The sequence below is a fragment of the Arachis ipaensis genome, chromosome B8 (assembly GCF_059453495.1).
Source record: "Arachis ipaensis isolate K30076 ecotype BB chromosome B8, ASM5945349v1, whole genome shotgun sequence".
NCBI lineage: Eukaryota > Viridiplantae > Streptophyta > Magnoliopsida > Fabales > Fabaceae > Arachis > Arachis ipaensis.
In genome coordinates this window covers 64,365,839-64,385,983 of record NC_142443.1, presented here as the reverse complement: position 1 = coordinate 64,385,983, position 20,145 = coordinate 64,365,839, and the positions used below count along the sequence as shown (strand labels likewise).

Genomic DNA, 20,145 nt, shown 5'->3' with positions numbered 1-20,145 from the left:
AACCAAAGATTCAATTTGGGATATATAATTGTTTTTTTTGGCTTAAGGTTAGTAATGTGGTAAAATATCAAACAAATGGGAATTAAAGGCTCAAAGTGGTTAACAAAGGTAATTGAGAAGGGTTGGCTTGATTTGGATAAGTGAGTTTAAACAAATAATGGCCTCAATCATGTGCAAGAATGTAAATATAATAAATACTGGACATATAAGATAAAACAAAATATAGATTACAATCATAGAGAAGTAAACACACAAGAATAAAATGATTATGGTTAAATAGTGTAACCATACATAAAGGCTCAAATCTTTCACAGGTTGTGTGTTCTTTAGCTCAAACATCATGTTCCAAATACAACTTAAGCAGATTTATCATAAAAATTTTGAAGAATTAGTGAAATTTTGTTCCAAAGATAGATTTTTAAAAGAAACTTATTGTCTTTTCAATCAAGTAGAACATGCATGCAACTATTCTAACCTATGCAGTTTATTCTATTCTATAAAAGAAAGAAAATCTAACTAAAATATCCTAATTATTGGTGTCAGAGAAGAGAATTTACCTCCGGAAGTCAGGTACTGACCGACCTCCCCACACTTAAGGCTTTGCACCGTCTTCGGTGCCATCTGTCAGGAACAGGGGTGGGCTGGTGGCAGTATCTCCACAGTCGGGATCATCATGGCTCCCGGTGCTGGTAAAAGAAGTGGAGTCCGGGGTGTCTGAGTCTCTGAAGCGTCCCTTGAGTAGCTCCTTGAGGTGTTTGAATCGGCGCTCGTTACGGCGCTCTCTCATCTTAGCTTTCAGTTCATGCCGATCCAATTTTTCAAGTATCTGCTGGAGCAATTTTTCGATTGTAGATGCTTGTGGTGTTGAAGAAGGAATATCTTCAACTGGCTCAGTAGGCTGGCTTGTAGTGGCTGCTGAAAGTCTGAGGTATTTCCCGTGAGGGATATATTGATCATCCCGTGGAAGCATGGCTTTGGTGTCCCCAGCTCTGTAGGAGACTCCGGCTGCTGAGACAAGATCTGAGACCAAGGCAGGAAAAGGTAGGTTGCCCACGATTTGTACATGCTCCATAGCATTCCGGATGTGTCTTGAAAGATTCAGAGTTTGGTGTGTAAGGATGCACCATAGTAGAACAGCCATATCTGCAGTGAAGGAGGACTCATGAGTGCTCGGAAAGACGTAATAGGACATGATCTGTGCCCATACGCGAGCCTCCAAGCTAAGTGCGGAAGCCAAGATTTCCTTAGGACGGGAACGGTGGTATCCATAGATCCAACGGCTGCCAGGTAAAGCGATGACTCCGAGAACGGAGTCCCAGTCAAATTGGTATCTCTGGCGCTGAAGGGTGGCTTCTTGAAAAGCGTCCATTCCTGCAGGAATAGGGGGAAGACTCAGAACTTGCTGAATGGCTTCTTCTGTGATGGGGACTTGCTTCTGCCGGACATAAACAGACTGCAGGGTCGGCATGTAGAAGTTGGAGTAAAACTCAACTACCCAAGAAAGATTGACCTGCCTTGGCTGTTGCCGTAGGAAACCCCATTGTCTTCGCTCAATTTGCGGCTCAACAAAGGTGGCAATATTGGGCGGGAGGATAAGAAGGTATTCATTGTTATAGTTCCTTTCTGCCAGGATGGGGAACATCTGCTCACAGTAGCGATTGGAAAATCGCGCAGCGTCCTTTGCTGGAAAGGCTTTCTCCTTTTCGTCAACCTTTATTATCCTCTTGACTCGTTTTGTTGAGGGCTTGACTGCAGTTGAAGAAGGCTCTGCCACTAATTCTCTTTTAGTTCCTCTTCTTGCTGGTGGTCTGGAAGTTGCTTTCTCCTTTCCTTTCTTGGTGGCCATCCTGAAAGAAGGGAAGAGAAAGAAAATTAAATGCAAAGAGAGATACAGCAAGGAAGGAAACGGAAAAGAGGGTGAATGATGCACAGTAAAATGTAGATGACATTAACACATGCTCTCGAGTACATATGAAAAGCCATCAATGGAAAATAGCTAGTGCATAAAAAGACAAGTGAATGCAAGGTGTTTATTGGCATGCTGGCAAAGGGCATGAGTAGCATAGACCAAGCATTACTTTGTAACAAACCATCACGTTTGTATTGACAATTGAGTTCAATTAATAAAATAATAGGGGAAAGTTGTGAAAAGCAAGCATTGAATAGTATAGGAACATAGAGAAGTGCATAATGCCATATGGGTTTTTTCACAAACAGATAGCATGCATGTTAAACAAGATGTAAAAAGTATGAAATTGAACGTGCAAGCAATCCCCTAAAAAAATAATAATAATAATTGTCAAATAAATTGTAACAAGTCACAAGCATATAGTGAGGGATAATGACTCAAAAAATTTCTAACACCATGTAAAAAGGGAAAAGAAGAATAAAGAAAATAAAAGTTTGAAAAGAAAAAGAAAAGAAAAAGAAAATAATAATATATACATAATATAATAAGAATGATAGAAAAGAGAAGAAGGAAGAAGAAGGTAAAACCTTGTTAATGGAGGAGAAAGAGAGAGAGTGAGATAGAAAGGAGAAGGGGGAAAGAAGAAAGAAGGAGGGAAAAGAAAAATTAGGATTTGGAGGAAAGAAAGATAAGATAATTTGGCAATTGGGGTTTAGCTATGCGGCGCATGCGACGCGGCCGCCTGGAGCACGCGTTCGCGTGGGGACGCATTAGGGAAGGGGACGCGATCGCGTCTGTCCCGCAGTCGCGTGACCTATGTTGCGCTGCTGGCGCGAGTGCAGCCTCGCTCCAGCACAACTCTCTGTTTGATTCATTTTAATTGCCAAAATTGGGTGACGCGATCGCGTGGGTCATGCGATCGCGTGAGTGTGCGTCAGAAAATAATTGACGCGGCCGCGTCGGCGACACGGTCGCGTGACAAGGATTGTGCTTCCAGCACTAATCCAGCACCACTCTCGCACAATATAGCATTGTGCACCCTTTTACGTCGAAAATGCAGGGCACGCAGTCGCGTGGGAGGCCATGATTTTCATGCGACGCGGTCGCGTGGAGTAATTTGTGCCATTGGCATGACTCCAGCGCTCCTCCTGCGTAACTTTCTGTTCATTTTTATTTTTCTTTACACCTCCTGCCACGCGGACGCGTCGCTGGTGCGATCGTGTCGCGCGGCGAAAAAAATTTTTTTTTAAAGAGAAATATAAAGACATGTAATTGAAAGAGCACGGAAGCACTAATAAAGTGAAGAGTTATTAAAGAAGAAAAACTAAAAGTGAAGAAAGGAACGATCATACCGCAGTGGGTTGTCTCCCACCAAGCACTTTGCTTTTACGTCCGTAAGTTGGATGCTCTACTAGCTCAATCTGCTGCTATGTGGGGATCTTCCAAGTGGAAGATCTCAAGCTCCTTATTTTTCTGCACCTTCTCACCATGGTACAGCTTTAGGCGGTGTCCATTAACCTTAATAAGTTCAGAACTTGAAGGATGGCTTAGGTGATAAACTCCGTACAGTTCAGCCTTCTCTATTCTGTATGGACCTTCCCATTTTGATCTCAACTTACCGGGCATGAGCCTCAGTCGAGATTTGTAAAGGAGAACAAAATCTCCAGGTTGGAACTCTCTCTTCTTGATGTTTTGATCATGCACAACTTTCATCTTTTCCTTGTATATTCTGGAGTTCTCATAAGCTTCTAGGCGAAGGTTCTCCAGTCCCGGTAGTTGCAACTTTCTTTCAGTTCCGGCTTTCTCAATTTCCATGTTGCACTCCTTAACTGCCCAGAAGGCTCTGTGTTTGATTTCAACTGGAAGATGGCAAGCTTTTCCATAAACTAGGCGAAAGGGACTCATCCCAATGGGTGTCTTGTATGCTGTTCTATATGCCCATAGTACATCTTGTAGTCTGGTGCTCCAGTCTTTTCTATGAGGCTTTACTATCTTCTGCAGGATACGCTTAATTTCTCTGTTTGACACCTCGGCTTGCCCATTAGTTTGGGGGTGGTAAGCTATTGCAACTTTATGGACTATCCCATGCTTCTTCATCAATCCTGTGAGTCTCCTGTTACAAAAATGGGTGCCTTGATCGCTCACGATCGCTCGTGGTGATCCAAAGCGGCATATAATATGGTTTCTCACAAAGGAAACAACAGTGTTAGCATCATCAGTGCGGGTAGGAATTGCTTCCACCCATTTGGAAACATAATCCACAACTAACAATATATAAAAATATCCACTAGAATTTGGAAATGGACCCATGAAGTCAATGCCCCAAACATAAAAAATTTCACAGAAAAGCATATATTATTGAGGCATCTCATCCCTCTTGGATATGTTACCAAATTTCTGGCATGGGTTACAAGATTTACAAAACTCAGCAGTATCTCTAAAAAGAGTAGGCCACCAGAATCCGCAGTCCAAGATCTTTCTAGCTGTTCTCTGAGGGCCAAAGTGTCCTCCACTCTCAGATGAGTGACAGGCCTCTAAAATGGACTGGAATTCTGATTGAGGTACACATCGTCTAATTATCTGGTCAGCGCCACATCTCCATAAATATGGGTCATCCCATATATAATATTTAGACTCGCTTTTCAGCTTGTCTCTTTGATGTTTAGAGAAATGTGGAGGAAATGTGCGGCTAACTAAATAATTAGCAACAGGTGCGTACCAAGGGACTACCTCAGATACTGCTTGCAGGTTGTCAAAAGGAAAATTATCATCTATAGGAGTAGAATCATCCTTAATATGTTCAAGGCGACTCAAGTGGTCTGCTACTAAATTTTGATTACCACTCCTATCCTTTATTTCTAAATCAAATTCTTGTAACAGCAGTATCCAACGTATAAGTCTTGGTTTGGATTTCTTTTTAGCTAATAAATACTTTAGAGCTGCATGGTCCGAATATATTACTACTCTAGTACCAAGTAAATAAGCTCGGAATTTATCCAGAGCGAAAACAATAGCAAGTAGCTCTTTCTCAGTAGTAGTATAATTGGACTGGGCAGTGTCTAAAGTCTTAGACGCATAGGCAATAACAAAAGGATCCTTACCTTCACGCTGAGCCAGCGTTGCTCCTACTGCATGGTTGGAAGTATCGCACATGATTTCAAATGGCTGGCTCCAGTCGGGTCCTCTCACAATTGGGGCTTGAGTTAGAGCAGTCTTCAGCTTATCAAATGCTTGTTTGCAATCTTCACTGAACTCGAACTCAATGTCCTTCTGCAGTAATCTGGATAAGGGAAGTGCCACCTTACTAAAGTCCTTAATAAATCTCCTGTAGAAACCTGCATGGCCAAGGAACAAACGGACTTTCCTCACAGAAAAGGGGTAAGGTAAAGTAGAAATAACATTCACCTTTGCTGGGTCTACAGAAATGCCATTATTAGATACCACATGTCCTAATACAATCCCTTGCTTTACCATAAAGTGGCATTTTTCGAAATTCAATACAAGGTTTGTATCAACACATCTATCTAATACTCTAGATAATCCATCTAAGAAAAGGTTAAAAGAATCACCATAAACACTAAAATCGTCCATAAAAACTTCCATACAGTCCTCAATAAGATCAGAGAAAAGGCTCATCATGCACCTTTAGAAAGTAGCTGGTGCATTGCACAAGCCAAAGGGCATTCTCTTATAAGCATAAGTCCTAAAAGGACATGTAAAAGTAGTCTTTTCCTAATCCTCAGGAGCTATATGAATCTGGAAATAACCTGTGTAACCATCTAAAAAGCAATAATGTAATTTACCTGACAGGCGATCCAGCATTTGATCAATGAATGGAAGTGGGTAGTGATCCTTACGGGTAGCTTGGTTGAGACGCCTGTAATCAATGCAGACTCTCCAAGCATTCTGAACTCTAGTTGCTATGAGCTCTCCATGCTCATTCTTCACGGTAGTGACTCCGGACTTCTTAGGCACCACTTGTACTGGACTTACCCATTCACTGTCTGAAATGGGATATATGATACCGGCTTCCAATAATCTGGTCACTTCCTTTTTGACAACTTCCATGATGGTGGGATTCAATCTTCTCTGGGGTTGACGGACAGGTCTTGCTCCCTCTTCTAAAAATATTCTGTGCTCGCATACTTGAGGGTCGATTCCCACTATGTCTGCCAAACTCCACCCAATTGCTTTCTTATGCTTCCTCAGCACATCAAGTAACTGCTCTTCTTGTTGAGAGGTCAGTTCTCTTGCAATAATAACCGGAAGCTTCTGCTCATCCTCAAGGTAAGCATATTTGAGATGTGGAGGGAGAGGTTTCAATTCTAACTTTTGATCATGGGTAGGCTTTGGATTATCTGGGGCTTGCGAAAATGGCGAAGTGTCCTCATTGTCAGTTAAGAGGGTCCCCACACTTGGATCTTGTCTAGTGTGCCTCTCTTCAAACTCTTCTTTTTGAACTTCAGCCACACTCTCGTCTATGACATCACATTGGAAGATAGAACGATCTTCTGGGGGGTTGTCAATGACTCCATTCAGATTGAAGATCACTATGCGGCCATCTATTTCAAAGGAGTATGTTCCTGAAAAAACATCCAATTTGAATTTTGATGTCTTCAGGAATGGTCTTCCAAGTAGGATTGATGATGGCTTATCTGAATCATTATGGGGCATCTCCAAGATGTAAAAATCAGTGGGAAATGTGAGCCCTTTAATATTCACCAAAACATCTTCAGCAACTCCAGCCACTGTAATAATGCTTTTATCTGCTAACACAAAATGAGCTGCCGACCTTTTTAAGGGAGGGAGCCTTAAAACATCATATATAGACAAAGGCATTATACTAACACATGCTCCTAAATCACACATGCAATCATAAATTACTACACCACCAATAGTACAACTAACTATGCAAGGACCTGGATCACTACATTTTTCAGGTAATCCTCCCATTAAAGCAGATATAGAACTACCTAAAGGAATAGCTTCTAATTCATTAATTTTGTCTTTATGGATACATAAGTCTTTTAGAAACTTTGCATATTTAGGTACCTGCTGAATAACATCAAAAAGGGGAACAGTTACCTCAACCTTTTTGAATATTTCTACCATTTTAGGATCAGGTTCCAGCTGCTTCCTGGGCTTCCTTGCGAGTTGTGGAAATGGAATGGGAGTAGTGTTTTCTGTGGTGCCTGCGCCTTTTTGTGCTTCTTCCTGTGGTTGAGCTATCTCTTCTTCAGCTATGTCCTGTATGTCCTCTTCCTCTTCAACATCTTCGATTTCTACCACCTCTTCAGCTGAGGCGTATTCTGGTGAGCTTGGTTCCTCCTGATTCCTCTCCTGCAGTGTGGTTCCGGACCTCAGGGTGATGGCATTAATGCCTCCCTTTGGATTGGGTAATGGTTGAGAGGGAATTTCAGTGGTGCTAGAAGGTTGGTTACTGGAATTTTGTGCTGAACTAAGTTGTGTCAATAAAGCTTATAGAGTAGAGGTGAAACCATTCAGACTGGCGTTAATATTGTTCACGATGGTATTTTCCATGGCCAGTTGTCTTTTCTCAAAAGCTTGTAATAAATCTTCATTAGAAGATACAGAAGAATGAGTAAATTGAGAGGTTTGCTGCTGATTGTTCGGTGGTCCTTGGTTTTGCCTCAGGTGAGGTGCTCGGTAAGGTTGATTTTGCTGCCTGTTGTTGTTATTATTCCACCTCTGATTTTCCTGATTATCTCTGCCTCCCCTATTATTGTTGTCCCTTTAATTCTGGTTTGAATTGTCCTGCCATCCATGGTTATTATTTCCACTTTGATTGTACCCTTGGTTGTAGCGGTCATAGAAGTTGTGAGTGGATGCCACCATGTTCTCTTCTTGTTGAAGCTGCGGGCATTCATCAGTGTAATGGATGTAATCAGCACAAATTCAGCAAATTCTTTGTGGAACTAGTTGTTGGTTTTGCTGCGGTTGAGTTTGCTGAGCTTGTTGATTCAGCTGCATTTGCTTCAGCAGGTTGGTCATCTCACAGATGCTTCGATTTAGAGCAGCAGTCTCTATGCCAGAAGATACTTCTGCAACGGCTTTTGAACGACCTTGCTTCTGTCTGTGTTTCCGAGTAGATTCAGCTAAATCACTGATCAATTGCCAAGCTTCATCAGTGGTCTTGTACTTCTTTATAGACCCATTGCTGGCACTTTCCAATGTGGTCTTATCTTGGGGTCTCATACCTTGTGTGATATAGCTGAGTAGCACGATCTTGTCAATCATGTGGTGGGGGCATGCTTCCAAAAGATTATTGAAGCGCTCCCAGTATTCAAAGAGAGTCTCATTGTCGTCCTGAACAATTGTAGAGATATCCTTCCTCAGTTTATCAGTAACTTCAGATGGAAAGAATTTCTCCAGAAACTCCTTTCTGAGTGTATCCCAGTTGGATACGTTTGCTAGAGGTTGAGTGTAGTACCACTCTCTTGCTTTTCCCTTAAGAGAGAATGGAAAAGCTTTCAGCAGAATTGAAGTTTCATCAGTGCCATCACGCCTGACAATAGAACAGGCTGCCTGGAAATCTCTCAAGTGCTTGATAGGCTCTTGAGCAGGTAGGCCATGAAACTTGGGCATCAAATTTAGCAGTGCGGTCTTTATTTCAAAATCCGTAGCTACCGCTAGATGATGCGCTTGAAATGGTTGCATCGTAAAATCAGGAGCTCCTTCCTCCTGAATGGAAACTCTTCTAGCTGCCATGTTTTCTGCGCGTAAAACAACCGAATCAGTAGAACGGGGGCTGGTTTCTTCCTCAAATTCACTTTCGGATCCGCCCTCATAGTGGGCTAACCTACGCTGTTCTCGCCTTATTCGTGAAATTGTTCTTTCAATTTCAGGATCGAATATTAGCAAGCGCGGATCAGGAAGTGAACGCGTCATTTGACGGAAGAAACATGCAGCTCATAGTAGCAAAATTAAATAAAATGCAAATAAATAAATTCTAACTAATAAAATTAGCACTCTGTTGCAACTCCCCGGCAACGGCGCCAAAAATTGATGGGAAGCAGAAGCTGGTGAATTAAAAATTTATTAAAATGGTTACGTTGCAAGTATAGTTCTTAACTCACCGAAAATCTACCTATCAATTTAGAAATATGTCACAGAGAGTTTAAATTAAAATTACTGGGAGTTTTAAGTCCCAGGTCGTCTCCCAACGAGTTGCAGAAAAGTGTGCTATTTTATTAATCAGATGTTCCAAGAAGTTGAGCTAAGTAAATTGGAATTTAAATTGAGGAATTTTAAATAATATAAATAAAAGCCTTGACTGGGAATTGATCAGTTAGAATCTCTATCATTGATGGAGTGATTTTTAAGATTGATTTATAATTAACGGTTACTCTGTTTAGTTATCCTTTACTAGGTAAGGGAAAGTCAAACAAGTTGGACTGCCAAATCTATTCACGAATTACAACCCACTTAGTTCAAAGGGATTGGCGTTGGTGACAGGATAGCAATCCAACATTTAACCCAACTATAAATTTCTCCTTCGATCCTTCCAACTCAAGAGTTCCTTTTTAATCAACTCCCTATCAAGTAATGAAACTACTCACGCATTGTAAATAAAGGATCCATGGCACATGAAAGGGAATTAAAAGAAGACATGATTATTGGAATTGAAATTGAATTAAAGAGAAATAATCCTTGCATTAATTAATCATAAAAGTATCTGAATGACAAAATTGAACATAACAAAGAACATGGAAGAATAAAACCAAGTTAAGAGAACAAACTAGAGTGATGAAGTCTTGATGTGGAAATAACTCTTCTCAATGTTCCAATGCTAAGATCAATTGAAAATTAAAATCCTAAAAACTAGAGAGAAAAACCTAAGAGAGTGAAAAACTGGATCTAAAACTACTGAATCAATGTGTATGTTGTTTCTGCATATTCTCTGACTCTAGTCTGCTGTTCCGGGCCAAAAAGTGGGCCGAAATAAGGTCCAAAATCGCCCCCATCGAATTCTGCAGATTATGCAGATCGCACATGTCACGCGATTGCATCATCCATGCGGACGCGTCGCTTGCGCTTTCCAATTCGCGCGGCCGCGCAAGCCATGCGGCCGCGTCACTGCGATTTGTGCTCCTTCGCGCGGTCGCGTGAGCCATGCGACTGCGTCACTTCTCGCTGGTTATCTCCTCAAATTCTTGTGTTCCTCCCATTTTTGCTAGCTTCCTCTCTAATCTCCATCTCATTCATGCCCTATACGGCCTGAAACACTTGACACACAGATCACGGCATCGAATGGAATAAAGGAGAATTAAAAGTAAATAATTAAAGTCTCTAGGAAGTAATTTTCAAACATGTACTGAATTTAGGAAGGAAATCTAAATGCATGCTAAATTGATGAATAAGTGGGAAAGGATCATGACAAAACCACACAATTAAACACAATATAAACCATAAAATAGTGGTTTATCAATAAGTAATTTGGTAAATTGTGCACTTTCGGTAAAGGTTGGTTTTTGGTGAACTTTGTTCGATCATAACTTTTATCTCAGTTTTCAAAATTGATTGGAATTTGTTTGAAATTAGAGCTTATTGAAAACCCTTCAATTTGATATAAAGTTTGTAAAATTTGATTTTTTGTAGAGGAAGTTATGATCATTCAAAGTTGGTGTTAAAAATCTGAAATTCTGCAAAGCTGCAGAATTTGGTGAATTCTGGTATGTGCGTATGCACAGCCTTGTGCGTACGCACACCTCTGCGAGAATTTTGACCTGTGCGCACGCACAGACTTGTGCTTACGCACACGCATAGGAAGGTAATCTGCTTGCAGCGCTAGCACAACTTGTGCGCACACACACCAATGAAAAATTGCAACCTGTGCGTATGCACAGACCTGTGTGCATGCACACGTTGGGGAAGCCAGTCTGTTGGGAGCGCTAGCATGGGTTGTGTGATGAATCCATATTTTATGATATATTTTGGTTTGATTTGAGTGGATTCCATCACATAAACCTACATTTATTCGCCTAAATAGCATGCTTTTGTGAATTCTTTCCTAATTGTGCTTAATTGTGAAAAATACATGCTTAAATTGCCAATTTTAATTCAATTTTCTCCCATTCGATGCCTTGATATATTTGTTTGAATGATTTAAGGTTTTGAAGGCAAGAATGGCTTGAGAAAGTGGAAGGAAAGCATACAAAGTGGAAGAATTCAAGAAATGAAGGATTTGGAAAGCTGCCAACCATGACCTCTCTGTACTAAATTAGTCATAACTTGAGCTACAGAGGTCCAAATCTTGCGGTTTCAGCGGCATTGGAAAGCTAACGTCTGGGGCTTCAAAATGATATGTAATTTGCTGTAGTGGACATAAGTCTACCTGTGCATACACACAGGTACTTGTGCGTCCGCACAGGTCAATTTTCAGCATATGTGCGGACGCACGCGTCTGTGCGTCCGCACAGGTCCCTGCACGTGAGCTCATTAATGCAAATCACTGGAGGCGAATTCTGGGTCTCCAAAACCTAATCCAACTCATTTTCTGAAGCTATTTAAGGCCAAAGTGAAGAGGAATGAAGGGGGGGACAATTAGGTTTAGTTTTTATGATGTTTTTCTCTTAGTTTCTAGAGAGAGAAGCTCCCCCCTCTCTCTAGAATTAGGATTTTTAGCTTAGTTTCCTTTTAATTTCAGCACTTTAATTCTTGTTTTAGTGTAGTTTCATTTATGTTTCTATGCTTTCTTATCTTTATCTTCTTCATCTCTTTTCTTATTTCTCTTTTATGTTAATTTTCATGTTATGAACACTTTTGTTATTTTAATTCCAATTAATGCAAATTTATGTTTCCATGTCATTTATTGCTTCCTTTAGTTTTTATTGCTATTTTCTTGCTTTGGTAGCTTTAGAATTCATTTTAATGCATTTTAATATTATTTTATTCTCATGCACACCAGGTGTTTGATAAAATGCTTGGCTTAGTTTTCACCTAGTTTTTATTCACTCTTGGCTTGAAATCGTTGACTTTGGTGTTCCTTGAGCTATTGATGTCCATTCTTATTTGATACATTAGAGTAGTTAGTTGATTTGGTCTCCCTTGACTCTATGTGACCCCTTTTGTGTTGACATAGGACTTAGGGATTGAAATCAACTATGCCTATTTGACTTATCTTCGATGTAAGGTTGACTAAGTAGGATTAACTCTTCATAATCATCATATGTTTGTGGTCAATGGCTAGGATAGGTAGCCTTAGTCCTCAATTGCTTGCCAAGAGGTTTCTTGCATTTGAAGTTTTATTGCTTTGACTTTTACTTGCTTTCATTTACTTTCTTGCATGTTAAGTTACTTTCTTGCCATTTCCTTTCTTTGCATTTAATTGCTTTAACTTTTATTGCTTTGATGCTTAATTTCTTGCATGTTTAGTTTTCACACTCTTGGTTGAGAAATTGGATGTTTGGGTGGAATTGAGTTGTGGATGTCCATTCTGCATTGTGTGAGAATAGTTAATTGGTTTGGTTTCCATTGACGCTAGTCTTTCATTAAGTAATTAGTGAGTTGACTAGGACTTATGGATTGAGATCAATTATGCTTTTGACTAATTCTCAAGGAGGATTGATTAATTTGGATTGATTCCACACAATTGCCATGTTTGTGGTCCATATCTAGGATAGGAAACCTAGATTACCCACTTCTTACCAAGAGTTGCCATTTACCATTCTTGCATGCTCATTTAATTTCTTGCTATTTACATTTCTTTCTTGCTCTCTTGCTTTCATTCCCAATCCCCCATGCTCTCTCCTTCATAGCCAATAATTGTACACTTAATTGCAACTCCCAGGGAGAACGACCCGGGAGCTAAATACTCTCGGTTATAATTTGTTTTGTATTTTGATAACATTTGATTGATTGTCAATTTGTTGGGTTAGGACTATACTCACAACACCAATTCCATTTGATAATCAAATTCCTAACCTATGCAAATTGGCTGTCGTCAAATTTGGCGCCGTTGCCGGGGAGTTGCAATGGTGTATGCTTTTGGCTATTGTATATATGTGAATATTGTAAATAGCTTGCTTTTTGGTTGTCTTTGTTGATGGTTAGGATTGGGATCCGAGAGGACATTGGACATTCAAGAATTGGTGGAGAAGTCAAGCACAAGCCACCATAGCAAAGGCTCTCCCAATTGTCTAACTTAAAGACATTAAATAAAAGTGCTTGGTAACATCATTCCTACCCTTCTCTTTGTGTATATATTTTCGTTTATTGCATGTTTGTTTGGTTGGTTAAATTAGAATTAGTTCAATTTTGAGCTTTGTAAGTTAATTTTGGTTTGGATAATGAATTTATGGGTTCTTGCATGTTTTGGTGTTTGGTTTTGATTGAACTAAGGCTTGGTACCTTAGATTGTTGAAGAAAAATTTTTGGAAAAAACAGGGCATGTGCGGCTGCGCGCACGCACGCAACAACAATTTTTCACTTCCTGTGCGTACGCACCCACCTGTGCATACGCACACCATCCTATTTTGCCCTGGTCGTAGTGCTAGCACGCCTTGTGCACGCGCATTCCCCTATTTCCTGTGACCTGTGCGTCTGCACGTACCTATGCGTACGCACACATGCCCCTTTTTCGCACTTCTTGTGCGGCCGCACAGACGTGTGCGTCTGCACGCCAACTTGCAACCACTCTGGTAGGAGCGTTGGCACAGCTCGTGCGCGTGAACCCCTGCCCCTCCGCTCTTGTGCGTGCACACGGACCTGTGTGCGCGCGCACGCATGATCCTTTCCATGTCAAAAAAAAAACCTTCCTGTGCAGGCGCACACCAGCGTGCGCACGTACAACCTCTGGAACCCTCTCTGCTCGCAGCGCACGCACCTCTTGTGCGTGGGAACACCCTCTCTTTTCCCCTTCTGTGTGCCTGCACACGCCTTTGTTCGTGCGCACAGGCTCTTATGCTCATTCTGTTCGTAGCTCCCGCACGTTGGTGTGCGCAAGCACAACCGCATTTTCATCCTTGCGTGCGTACGCACACTACCCTGTGCGTGCGCACACCCCTGTTTTCTCACACTTTACTTCTTTTCTTCTCTTCTCTCTACTTCTCCTCTTCTTTTCTTTTCTACCCCTCTCTTCTCTTGCTTTTTCCCTCTTTTCTACCTATTCTAGATGCTTTCCATTACATTTCATTTTTATTTTAGTTATTATATTTGTTTTAGTTTAATTGTTCTTGATTAAATAAATTGCAAGTGTTTGGTTGATGTTGGCTTTTGGGTTTCTTCTTGCTTGAATTTGGTTTTAAGTTTGATGGATATGTGCATTGAGCATTGAGTTTTTGTTTAATTGCCTATATATATTGTTAGTTTGATTCATATGTTGTCATGACCATATGTATTAGACTATATCCTTTTGTGGCATCTTGAATTGTGCACTTTTACTTTAGTGATTTGAGTTGAGCTACTTAGTCATCATGGTTCTTAAGTGAATATGATCACATGACAAGGTATTTGTTCCTTGTTAATGCTTTGCATTTTTTTGAGTTGACTTGACCTGATTCTTATCAAGACTTGTCACTTTTTGTAACAAGCACCTTATGCATGTGATTATTTCATTATTTCTAAGAATGAATAAGTAGCCTCTTTTCATCATGGACTTGGTTATTGTTGATTGTGCCATTTTCTATTCACTTTGCGCTTTCACTTGCATAATCTCACTATTCAATATGTTTTATAACGAATTCACTTTAGTTGTGGTTACCTAGGTTGTTTGTGCCTTAAGTTTTGCTTATCTATTATTTGCAACCTAGGACTACTTAATTAGGGAACATGCTACTTATCTTGCTTTTGTGGTTATTATTTTACTCGATCAATGTGTTGTATTCTAAATTGTGCGCGCATTTAGAATACACACATTGCCTTTCATCATACCACACAAACTTACTTCTCCTCAATTGTTGTTTATGTCTTTATATAGCAACCCGGAGCCCCCGGAGCCCACCCGCAGAAGGTGGAGCCTCAAAGCCCTTTACCCTTGGACCGTGTGCGTGCACGGAGGACCGTGCATTATTTAAGTGTGGGGGAGGATCGCTAACTTCAACGAGGGTAAAAAATTTTCTCTTCTTAGACACTTTGCAATACTCTTTTTGTTCTTTTTCTTCAATTTTTGCAATTTTTGTTCTTATTTGCACTTTGTTTATTTTGTTTGTATATATTTCTTTAATGCATATAGTATTATGGTAGTACATACTTGCATGTTGTATGTTAGATTGAATAAGTTTGGTAAAGCAACAAAGAATTTTCAAGAAATCTCTTTTTGGGCATTCCATTGATTAGATTTGAAAATTATTTTTGAACTTGCTTAAAGTATTCTTTGTTATGGGACATAGAAAAGAGCTTGAACAAAATACCAAGTGAGATTTGAGCTTTAATTGTGTGGTTGCACATCAACCACAAAATTTTGTTCTTGTGTGTTATAATCCTTTTATGATTGTGATCTTTGATTTGCTTTAATCTATATGTCCTATATTTGTTGTTTTGAATGCATTTAGTATGATTGAGGCCATTTTTAATTAAACTCACAAACCTATATGGCCAACCCTTACATCTATCCTTGTAAACTACTCTTTGAGTCTTTAATTCCTATTTGTTCTCATTTTAAGCACATCATTTGCCCTAAGTGAAAAACCATTATGTCCTTGAATTGTATCTTTAATTAGCTTGGGTTTGAGTGTGTGTGTGTTAATCAAGTATGGGAGAATTTGTGGGAAACATTGGTAGTTAGTGCTTTGGGTGTTCATTGAGAATGGGTAAACACTCATGCATTCATTACTCAAAACATATGCATCTCTCTTATATGATAAAGAAAGAAAGTTTAATGTACATAAAGAGAGAAAAAAAGAAAAAAAAAAGAGAAGAAAAGATAAAAAGAATGAAAATAGGAGATGCATATGTGGTTGAATTAAAAAGAAGGATGCATGAGTGAATGTGAGAAAGGGATAAATGGGTAGCTAGGATTGTTTTGTTATGTATATAGGATGATATATAGGATTAGGTGGGATGCTTGAGCTAATCAAAGATCCAATCTAATAGCCCACTTAACCATATTAATCCTACCCTTACCTAAGCCCTATTACAACCCTCAAAAGACCTCATGATATTTGCATTCATTCATCAAATATTAGTTGATTGTTAGATGCCTTGCAAATCTTTGAAAAACATGATTAAAGGAGGATTGAGTGATTAAACCCTACACACTGAGCGATTAGAGTGTAAACACATCCGGTGAGGGTTTCGATTGCTCAATTCTATGTTTCCACTGCCTATCTTATGTCGTCTTGCAAGTTGTTGAAATGAATTTTAGAAATTTCAAATCAATCTTTGGACATTGATCATATTGCTATATTTCCCTTGTCTTGGCCCTAAGCTCCTACTTTGGATTGATTGAGATTCTTTTGTTTGTTTTTGCCAAACTCAATAGGAATCATAGTGTAGATATATAGATAGCATTTAGTATAGTTACATGCACGTAGATAGTTGCATTAATAATTACCCCTTCATTCATCTCCTTTGGTTGGTTTAACATGAGGACATGCTTCGTTTAAGTGTGGGGAAATTGATGAATCTATATTTTACGATATATTTTGGTTTGATTTGAGTGGATTCCATCACAAAAACCCACATTTATTCGCCGAAATAGCATGCTTTTGTGAATTCTTTCCTAATTGTGCTTAATTGTGAAAAATATGCTTTTCATGCTCAAATTGCCAATTTTAATTCACTTTTCTCCCATTCGATGCCTTGATATATTTGTTTGAGTGATTTTAGGTTTTGAAGGCAAGAATGGCTTGAGAAAGTGGAAGGAAAGCATACAAAGTGGAAGAATTCAAGAAATGAAGGATTTGGAAAGCTACCAGCCCTGACCTCTCTGTACTAAATTGGTCATAACTTGAGCTACATAGGTCTAAATGAGGCGGTTCCAGAGGCATTAGAAAGCTAATGCCCAGAGCTTCAAAATGATATGCAATTTGCTATAGTAGACTAATGAGCGGATAATTTATACACTTTTTGGCATTATTTTTAGTATGTTTTTAGTAGGATCTAGTTACTTTTAGGGATGTTTTCATTAGTTTTTACGTTAAATTCACATTTCTGGACTTTACTATGAGTTTGTGTGTTTTTCTGTAATTTCAGGTATTTTCTGACTGAAATTGAGGGACTTGAGCAAAAATCAGATTCAGAGGTTGAAGAAGGACTGCTGATGCTGTTGGATTCTGACCTCCCTGCACTCAAAGTGAATTTTCTGGAGCTACAGAACTCGAAATGGCACGCTTTCAATTGCGTTGGAAAGTAGACATCCAGGGCTTTCCAGAAATGTATAATAGTCCATACTTTGGCCAATTTTAGATGACGCAAACTGGCGTTCAACACCAGCTCTCTGCCCAAATCTGGCACAAAAACTGGCGTTCAACTCCAAGAAGGACCTCTACACGTGCAACACTCAAGCTCAGCCCAAGCACAAACCAAGTGGGCCCCGGAAGTGGATTTATGCATCAATCACTTACTTCTGTAAACCCTAGTAGCTAGTTTATTATAAATAGGACATTTCACTATTGTATTTGACATCCTGAGTTTTATCTTCGGATCATAGTAGTCTTGGTTACTCCGGTTCCCCCTCTGGGGCCGAGACCATTGAACTCCATTATCACTTATGTATTTTCAACGGTAGAGTTTCTACACTCCATAGATTAAGGTGTGGAGCTCTGCTGTTCCTCAAAGATTAATGCAAAGTACTACTGTTTTCTATTCAATTCATCTTGTTTCGCTTCTAAGATATTCATTCGCACTTCAACCTGAATGTGATGAACGTGACAGTCATCATCATTCCCTATGAATGCGTGCTTGACAACCACTTCCGTTCTACATTAGATTGAATGAGTATCTCTTAGATCTCTTAATCAGAATCTTCGTGGTGTAAGCTAGAATGATGGCGGCATTCAAGAGAATCCGGAAGGTGTAAACCTTGTCTGTGGTATTCCGAGTAGGATTCAATGAATGAATGACTGTGACGAGCTCCAAACTCGTGATTGCTGGGCGTAGTGACAGATGCAAAAGGATAGTAAATCCTATTCCAGCATGATCGAGAACCGACAGATGAATAGCCGTGCTGTGACAGGGTGCGTTGACCATTTTCACTGAGAGGATAAGATGAAGCCATTGACAAGGGTGATGCCTCCAAACGATTAGCCGTGCCGTGACAGGGCATTTGGATCATTTTCCCGAGAGAAGACCGAAAGTAGCCATTGACAATGATGATGTATCACATAAAGCCAGCCATGGAAAGGAGTAAGACTGATTGGATGAAGACAGAAGGAAAGCAGAGGTTCAGAGGAACGAAAAGCATCTCTATTCGCTTATCTGAAATTCTCACCAATGGATTACATAAGTATTTCTATCCCTTATTGTTTATCTTTTAATTATCTAATCCAATCACATTTAACCCTACCTGACTGAGATTTGCAAGGTGACCATAGCTTGCTTCATACCAACAATCTCCGTGGGATTCGACCCTTACTCACGTAAGGTATTACTTGGACGACCCAGTGCACTTGCTGGTTAGTTGTGCGAAGTTGTGAACCATGGTATGGGCATCATGTTTTTGGCGCCATTACCAGGGAAAGAAAGAGCGATAAATTTTACATAATTAAAGTGTAATCACAATTTCCGCGCACCATGGACATAAGTCTACCTGTGCATACGCACATGTACTTGTGCGTTCGCACAGGTCAATTTTTAGCATATGTGCGGACGCACGCGTCTGTGCGTCCGCACAGGTCCCTGCACGTGAGCTCATTAATGCAAATCGCTGGGGGTGAATTCTGGGCCTCCAAAACCCAATCCAACTCATTTTCTGAAGCTATTTAAGGCCAAAGTGAAGAGGAATGAAGGGGGCAATTAGGTTTAGTTTTTATGATATTTTTCTCTTAGTTTCTAGAGAGAGAAGCTCCCCCCTTGATGGGTGGAAATTAGATTCCACACCAAAACTCACCGGCAAGTGTACCGGGTCACATCAAGTAGTAATTACTCGCAAGAGTGAAGTCGATCCCACAGGGATTGATGGATTGAGCAATTTTAGTTAGGTGATGAATTTAGTTAAGCGAATAGTTGATGAATTGAGTGATTTTGGTTGACAGAAGCTAAATTGCAAGTAAATAGAAGTGCAGAATATAAATTGAGCAGAAAAATAGAGTGCAGAAGGTAAATTGACTGAATCTAAAGGTGCAGAAAGATTAAATTGCATGAAACTTAGAGTACAAGAAAGTAAATGAACTAAAACTTAAATTGCAAGAAAAGTAAATAGCTGAAACTTAAAGTGCAAGAAATGTAAATTTGCTGAATCTAAATTGCTGAGAAATGTAAATTGCTTGAAAAGTAAAAGGATTTGGGTGCTTGGATTTAAAATTGAACAAGAAATTGCAAACTAAAGTAAATCAGAAAGCTTTGAGATGCAAGAATCCAGATCTAGATCTCAGTAGCAAGAACATCTTCAAGAGACAAAATAGCAAGAAAACTTGAGTCAATTGTGAAATCTTAAAGAGAAATTGAAGATCGAAGAAGAGTAATGAGATTTGAAACAGGTCTAAATCTCAATTACTCTCTTGATCAAGCAGAAGAGAAATTTACAGAAGAAATTGAAATTGAAAACAGCAGAGAAGATTTAAACCCAATCCTTAGATCATTTGAGAGGAAGAGTAAAAGATGATTCTTAGAATTTGAATTAATGGAGCTCTTCAATCTCAATTCAAGATCCAAAACAGAAAAGTAGAAGTTGCAGAAGAATGAAAATGAAAACAGAAGGAAAAACTCAGATCCAAATTCCCAAATCCCAAATTCAAAACAATTGAAAATAAAAAAGTGAGCTAAAGGTAAAACTAAAAATTGAGCAAAAGGTCCTTTACAAATCAAACTTAATCCTATTTATACACTTTCTATTTTGGTCTTCAAAGCTTGGAGTGGGCTTTTAAAAGTTGGCCTTGAATGAGAAATGGATTTGAAGAAGGATGGGTCCGGTTTGGCTTTGGTTCAATTGAAGTGGAAGCATGGGTCCGGTTTGGCTTTGGTTCAATTGGATTGGTGTGTGCGGACCTTCCAGGGGAGCGCTCTGTTTGGTATAGTGAGCATAACGTTCACTCTTTGCCTTATCAATTTGGTGTGCCTCCCTAGCCCATAGCGTTCACTAAGTGAGCCCTGCGCTCAATTTTTGAGTGCCACACTCC

The 20,145-nt window shown here is 39.7% G+C and overlaps 1 non-coding gene across 1 annotated transcript; it reads left to right on the top strand.

Annotated features, from left to right (window-relative positions):
• Positions 1-8,161: 8,161 nt before the first annotated feature.
• LOC148548364 (small nucleolar RNA R71) lies at positions 8,162-8,269 on the top strand. Its single transcript, XR_015897980.1, has one exon. It is a non-coding gene; the product is annotated as a small nucleolar RNA R71 (small nucleolar RNA).
• The last annotated feature ends 11,876 nt before the right edge of the window (positions 8,270-20,145 follow it).